We start from the raw sequence: 7170 nt of genomic DNA, 5'->3' as shown, positions 1-7170 counted from the left end.
CCAGTTTTTCTTTCTCTGGTTTATCGGTTAGACGGAGCCTGACCAGGTGGTAGGCCAGCAGGAGGAGAGAGAGCTGACCACGTGGCAAAGCTCAGCAGGAGAGAGAGAGAGAGCTGACTAGGCAGAAAGCCAGCAGTGAGAGAGAGAGAGAGTGGACCAGGTGGCAGTCAGCAGGGAGAGATGGACAGCTGGGATTCCAGGTGCAGCTCAAAGAAAAAGAGGAGAGAGCTGACCAGTGGTAAGCCTGCAGGGAGAGAGAGAGAGCACTAGGTGGTAAAAGTCATCAGAGAGAGAGAGAGCTGGACTAGGTGGTAAAGCTGGGGCAGGAGAGAGAGCTGGATCAGGAGGTGGCCAGCAGGGAGAGAGAGAGAGCTGGGATTAGGTGAAGCCACTGGGAGAGAGAGAGTTGACCAGGTGGTAAAGCCAATCAGAGAGAGAGATGGACTAGGAGGTGAAAGCCAGCAGGGAGAGAGAGAGAGAGCTGACCAGGTGGCAGTCACCCAGGAGAGATAGAGAGCTGACTAGGTGGTGGTGTCAGCAGAGATGGAGAGCTGACTAGGTGATAAAGCCATCAGAGAGAGAGAGAGTTGGACCAGGTGGTGTGCTATCAGAGAGAGAGAGAGTGGATTAGGTGGTAAAGCTGCAGTGAAAGAGAGAGTGGACTTAGGTGCAGCAGTCAAAGGAGAGAGCTGACTAGGTGGGGCAGCGCTGCAGAGAATGGGAGAGCTGATAGGTGGTGCATCAGAGAGAGAGCTGACTAATGGCAAAGCTCACCAGAGAGAGACGGAGAGCTGGACTGAAACAAACAGTAGGAAAGAGAGAGTTGACTAGGTGGTAAAGCCATCAGAGAGAGAGAGAGCTGACCAGGTGGTAAAGCCGCAGGAGAGATGGAGAGGACAGGTGTAGGTAAAGCCATCAGAGAGAGAGAGAGCTGGGACTAGGTGGTGAAGCCATCAATAGAGGAGAGAGCTGGACCAGGTGGTGGTGCCTGTACAGGAGAGATGGAGAATGGACCAGTGGGCGGCAGCTCAGCAGGAGATGGAGAGCTGACCAGGTGGTAAAGCCATTAGAGAGAGAGAGAGAGTGACTAGGGTGGTAAAGCCATCAGAGAGAGAGAGAGCTGGACTAGGTGGTAAAGCCATCAGAGAGAGAGAGAGAGAGAACTGACTAGGTGGCAAAGCTATCAGAGAGAGAGATAGCTGGGACTAGGTGGTAAAGCCAACAGAGTTAGAGAGCTGACCAGGTGGCAAGTCATCAGAGAGAGAGATTGACCAGGTGTGGCAGCTCAACGAGAGAGAGAGAGAGAGAACTGACTAGTGTGGTAAAATATCAGAAAGAGGAGAGTGGATTAGGTGGCAGCTTTAGCAGGGGAGAGATGGAGAGCTGGACTAGGTTGTAAAGCTATCAGAGAGAGAGAGAGAGATGACTAGGTGGTAAAGCCAGCAGGAAGAGAGAGAGAGAGCTGGACTAGGTGTGGAAGCCAAAGAGAAGCGAGAGAGAGCTGAATTAGGTGGCAGGCCAGCATGGAGAGAGAGAGCTGGACCAGGTGGCAAAGCCAGCAGGAGAGAGAGAGAGCTGACCACCCAGTAAAACAAGAGAGAGAGAGAGCTGACCAGGTGGTAAAGCCAGCAGGAGAGAGAGAGAGAGCTGGACTAGGTGGCAAAGCCAGCAGTGAGAGGAGAGAGAGAGCTGGACTAGGTGGTAAAGCCATCTGTGAGAGAGAGATGGCTGGACTTAGGTAGAAAAGCCAGTAGGAGAGATGGATAGCTGGACTAGTGGCAGTCAGCAGTGAGAGAGAGAGAGCTGACTCAGGTGGCAAAGCCAGGCAGGAAAGAGAGAGAGAGCCGGACTAGGTGGCAAAGCCAGCAGGAAGTGAGAGAGCTGACTAGGTAAAGCCAGCAGGAGAGAGAGAGAGAGCTGACTAGGTGGTAAAGCCAGCAGGGAGAGAGAGAGAGAGAGCTGACTACGTGGTGAAGCCAGCAGGGAGAGAGAGAGAGCTGGGACTAGGTGGTAAAGCCAGGAGGAGAGAGAGAGAGAGCTGATTAGGTGGTAAAGCCAGCAGTGAGAGAGAGAGAGAGCTGGATTAGGTGGTAAAGCCACTGTGATAGACAGAGAGCTGATTCAGGTGGGGCAGCCAGCAGGGAGATGGATAGTTGACTAGTGGCAAAAGCCAGCAGTGAGAGAGAGCTGATCAGGGGTAAGCCACCAGAGAGTTGACCAGGTGGTAAAGCCATCAGAGAGAGCTGGACTAGGTGGTGCTGCAGCAAGGAGAGAGCAGGAGAGCTGGGACTAGTGGTGGCTGTGAGAAAGAGAGCTGACCAGGTGGCAGCCAGCAGGGAGAGAGAGAGAGCTGGATCCAGGCAGCCTGATGGAGAGAGCTGACTAGGCAGAAGCCAGCAGGAGAGAGAGAGCTGGACTAGGTGTGGAAAGCTATCAGAGTAGAGAGAGAGCTGGCACTAGGTGGTGTGCCAGCAGGGAAAGGAGAGTGGACTAGGTGGTGCCAGCAGGGGGGAGATGATAGCTGACTGGGTGTGTGCTGCGTGAAAGAGAGAGAGCTGACTAGGTGGCAAAGCCAGCAGGAGAGAGAGAGGAGCTGGATCAGGTGGTAAAGCCATCAGAGAGAGAGCTGGACCAGGTGGCAGCTTCATCAGGAGAGAGAGAGAGCTGGACTAGGTGGTAAAGCCAGCAGGGAGAGAGAGAGAGAGCTGGGATTAGGAGGCAAAGTTACAGGGAGAGAGAGCAGACTAGGTGGCAAAGCTATCAGAGAGAGAGAGCTAATTAGGTGGTAAAGCTATCAGAGAGAGAGAGATTTTGGTCTAGGGGGGAAATACAGGGAGAGAGATATAGAGCTGGAATTAGGTAAAGCCTAAAGAGGGAGAGAGAGAGAGCTGGATCAGAGTGCAAAAGCCAGCAGGGGGAGAGAGAGCTGGACTAGGTGGTAAAGCCATCAAGGAGAGAGAGCTGACTAGGTGGCAGTTTACCAGAGAGAGAGAGAGCTGGATTAGGTGGTAAAGTTAGCAGGGAGAGAGAGAGCTGACTCAGGTGGTAAAGCCATCAGAGAGAGAGAAAAGGACAGGTGGTAAAGCCATCAGAAGGAGAGAGAGCTGACTAGGTGGCGAAAGCCATCAGAGAGAGACAGAGAGCTGGACCAGGGTGCAGGAGTGCTCGCAGTGAGAGGTGGAGAGCTGGACCAGGTGCAGGTGCTCAATCAGCAGAGAGAGAGAGAATAGTGGGACAGCAGGAGAGAGAGAGCTGGACTAGGTGGCAGCGCATCAGAGAGAGAGAGTTGACTAGGTGGTAAAGCCAGCAGGAGATGGAGAGCTGGACCAGGTGGTAAAGTCAGCAGGGAGAGAGCTGACTAGGTGTGCCTGCAGGAGAGAGAGAGCTCGACTAGGTGGGTGCTTCAGCAGTGAGAGAGTCAATTAGGTGGCAAAGCCAAATTGTGATATATAGAGAGCTGACCAGGTGCAGGTAAAGCCACGAGAGAGAGAGTGGACCAGTGGTAAAGCTATCAGAGAGAGAAGAGACACTTAGGTGGTAAAGCTATCAGAGAGAGAGTTGACTAGGTGGTAAAGCCAGCAGGGAGAGAGAGAGAGTTGACTAGGTGGTAAAGCCATCAGAGAGAGAGAGAGCTGGATTAGGTGGAAAGGGAGAGAGTGGACTAGGTGGAGGAACAGAGGGGAGAGAGAGAGGAGAGCTGACCAGTGTAGCCCACCGAGAGAGATAGAGCTGGACTAGGTGGCAGTTATCAGAGAGAGAAGAGAGAGCTGGGACTAGGTAAAGCCAGCAGGGAGAGATGGAGAGCTGGAACCAGGTGGAGAAGTCAGCAGGGGGAGAGAGAGAGTGCTGACCATGTGGTAAAGCCAGCAGGGAGAGAGAGAGAGAGCTGACCAGGTGGCAAAAGCCAGCAGTGAGAGAGAGAGAGCCGGACTAGGTGGTGTGGCCAGCAGGAGAGATGATAGCTGGACCAAGGTAGCTCAGCAGTGAGAGAGAGAGCTGGACTAGGTGGTAAAGCCAGGAGAGAGAGAGAGTTGACTCAGGTGGTAAAGTTAACAGAGAGAGAAAGAGCTGGACTAGGGGAAGCTGGAACAGGAGAGAGAGAGGCTGGACTAGAAGTGAGGGAGAGAGAGAGAGTGGACCAGGTGGCAAACACTGCAGGCAGAGATATTGAACAGGTGGCAGCGTCAGCAGGAGGAGAGAAAGAGAGCCGACTAGGTGGTGTGTTTATCAGAGAGAGAGAGAGAGCTGACTAGTGGTAAAGCCAGCAGGGAGAGATGGAGAGCTGACCAGTAACATCAGAGAGAGAAAGAGAGAGAGCTGACTATGTGGTAAAGCCAGCAGGAAGAGAGAGAGTTGGACTAGGCTGTAAAGCCACCAGAGAGAGAGAGAGAGAGCTGGACTAGGGTGGTAAAGCCAGCAGGAAAGAGTGGACTAGGTGGCAGCTTCGCTAAGGGAAAGTTATATATATTTGATCCAGGCAGCCATGGAGAGAGAGAGCTGACCAGGTGTAGAAAGTTAAGAGGAGAGAGAGAGAGAGAGCTGACCATGTGGTAAAGCCAGCAGGAGAGAGAGAGCTGGATTAGGTGGTAAAAGCCAGCAGGGAGAGAGAGAGAGAGGCTGGATTAGGTGGTAAATAAAAAGAGAGAGAGAGAGAGCTGACTGAGGTGGCAAAGCCATCAGAGAGATAGAGAGCTGGACTAGGTATAAAGCTGCAGGGGAGAGATGGATAGCTGGGACTAGGTGGTAAAGCCATCAGAGAGAGAGAGCTGGACTAGGCAGTTTAATAGAGAGAGAGCTGGGACTAGGTGGTAAAGCCAGCAAGGAGAGATGGAGAGCTGGGACTCAGGGTGGAGAAGCCAGCAGAGAGAGAGCTGGACTAGGTGGTGTGCCAGAGAGAGAGAGCTGGATTCAGGTGGCGATAGCAGAGAGAGAGCCGGAAAAAAACAGCAGGAGAGAGAGAGTGACCAGGTGGTAAAAACAGAGAGAGAGAGAGCTGGACCAGGTGGTAAAGCCAGCAGGGAAAGAGAGAGCTGGGACTAGGTGGTAAAGCCAGCAGGGAGAGATGGATAGTTGGACTAGGTGTGGCAAAGCTAAACAGTGAGAGAGAGAGCTGACTAGGTGGTGGTGCCAGCAGGAGAGAGAGAGAGGGGACTCAGGTGGCAAAGCCCACTCAGAGAGATATATCGACCAGTGCATAAACAACTGTATATATATATAGAAAAAAAAAAAAAAAGAAAAAAAAAAAAAAAAAAAAAAAAAAAGAAAAAAGAGCTGACCATGGCAAAGCACAGGGAGAGAGAGAGCTGACTCAGAGGTGGCCAGCAGGAGGAGAGAGAGCTGGACTCAGGGTGGCAAAGTTTCACCCATATATATTTCGGACCAGGTGTGTAAGCCATCAGAGAGAGAGAGAGAGCTGGACTAGTGGTAAAGCAGCAGGGGAGAGAGATATAGAGTTGATCAGGTGGTGTGCTAGCAGGAGAGAGAGAGCGACTAGAGGCAAAGCTAGCAGGGGAGAGAGAGAGCTGGACCAGGTGGTAAAGTAAATGAGGGAGAGTGACTAGGGGTAAAGCCATCGTATGAGAGAGAGAGCTGACCAGGCGGTAAAGTTCAGCAGGAGAGAGAGAGCTGACCAGGTGGTAAAGGCTTACTCAGAGAGAGAGAGCTGACTAGGTGGTAAAGTTTATCAGAGAGAGAGAGAGCTGACTAGGTGTGGTAAAGCTATCAGAGAGAGATAGAGAGTGGACTAGGTGGTGGGCTTGCAGGAGAGGTGGAGAGCTGGACTAGGTGGTGTGGAAGCCATCAGTGAGAGAGAGAGCTGGACTAGGTGGCAAAGCCAGCAGTGAGAGAGAGCCGGACTAGGTGCAGCTCACCAGATATAGAGAGCTGATCAGGGTAAAAAAAGCAGGAGATGGAGAGCGACTAGTAAGCCAGCAGGGAGAGAGAGAGTTGGGATTAGGTGGTAAAGCTGCAGGGAGAGAGAGAGAGCTGGACTAGGTGGGGAAGTTAGAGAGAGAGAGAGAGTTGGACTAGGTAAAGCCATCAGAGAGAGAGAGCTGACTAGGTGGTAAAGCCATCAAGAGAGAGAGAGAGCTGGACTAGGTGTAGTTTCACTGAGAGATATATCGACCAGGCAGCTCATCAGAGAGAGAGAGAGCGACTAGGTGGCAAAGCCAGCAGGAGAGAGAGCTAATTAGGTGGTGAAGCTATCAGGGAGAGAGAGCTGACTAGGTGGTGAGCTATCAGAGAGAGAGAGATAATTAGGGTAAAGCCAGCAGGAGTGAGAGAGCTGACCAGGGTGGTGAAGCCATCAGGAGAGAGAGGATAGAGAGCTGGACCAGTGGTGTAAAGCATCAGGAGAGAGAGAGAGTCGGACTAGGTAGCCCCATGGAGAGATTGATATTTGGACCAGTGGCAGCTCACAGGAGAGAGAGAGAGAGCTGACTACGGCAAAGCTGAAGAGGAGAGAGAGAGAGAGCTGAAGGTAAAGCTGCAGTGAGAGAGAGAGAGTTGACTAGGGTAAAGCCAGCAGGGGAGAGATGGATAGCTGGGATTAGTGGTGGGCTAGCAGTGAGAGAGAGCAAATTAGGTGGAGCAGCAGGGAGAGAGAGAGCTGGATGACTAGGTGGCAGCTCACAGGAGAGAGAGCTGGACTAGGAGGTAAAGCCAGCAGGAGAGAGAGAGTTGACTAGGTGGTAAAAGCTACTACAGAGAGAGCTGGACTAGGTAAAGCCATTTTCAGAGAGAGAGCTGACTAGGTGGGGTAAAGCCTGCAGGAGAGAGAGAGAGAGCTGGACTAGGTGGTAAAGCCATCAGAGAGAGAGACAGAGAGTGATCAGGGCGGTGCTCAGCAGTAGCCGGAGACTGACCAGGTGATGCGCCATCAGAGAGAGAGAGAGCTGGACTAGGTGGTAAAAGCCATCAGAGAGAGAGAGAGCTGGGACTAGGTGGTAAAGCCAGCAGTGAGAGAGAGCTGACTCAGGTGGTAAAGCTGTGCAGTCAAAGGAGAGAGCTGGACTAGGTGGTAAAGCCAGCAGGGAGAGATGGAGAGCTGGGACTAGGTGGCAAAGTTTAACGCAGAGTAGAGAGCTGACTAGGTGGTGTGCTCACCAGGAGAGAGATGGAGAGTGGATCAGGTTGTAAAGCCAGCAGGAAAGAGAGAGAGCTGACCAG

The 7170-nt window shown here is 52.5% G+C and overlaps 1 protein-coding gene across 1 annotated transcript in view; it reads left to right on the top strand.

Annotated features, from left to right (window-relative positions):
* LOC106606842 (acid-sensing ion channel 2) overlaps positions 1 to 7170 on the top strand; it is a 501752-nt gene that overhangs the window by 51061 nt on the left and 443521 nt on the right. The window lies entirely within an intron of this gene.

The sequence above is a fragment of the Salmo salar genome, chromosome ssa06 (genome assembly GCF_905237065.1).
Source record: "Salmo salar chromosome ssa06, Ssal_v3.1, whole genome shotgun sequence".
Taxonomy (NCBI): Eukaryota; Metazoa; Chordata; class Actinopteri; order Salmoniformes; family Salmonidae; genus Salmo; species Salmo salar.
The sequence above is the reverse complement of the archived record's forward strand: the minus strand, read 5'-3'. Positions and strand labels throughout refer to the sequence as shown.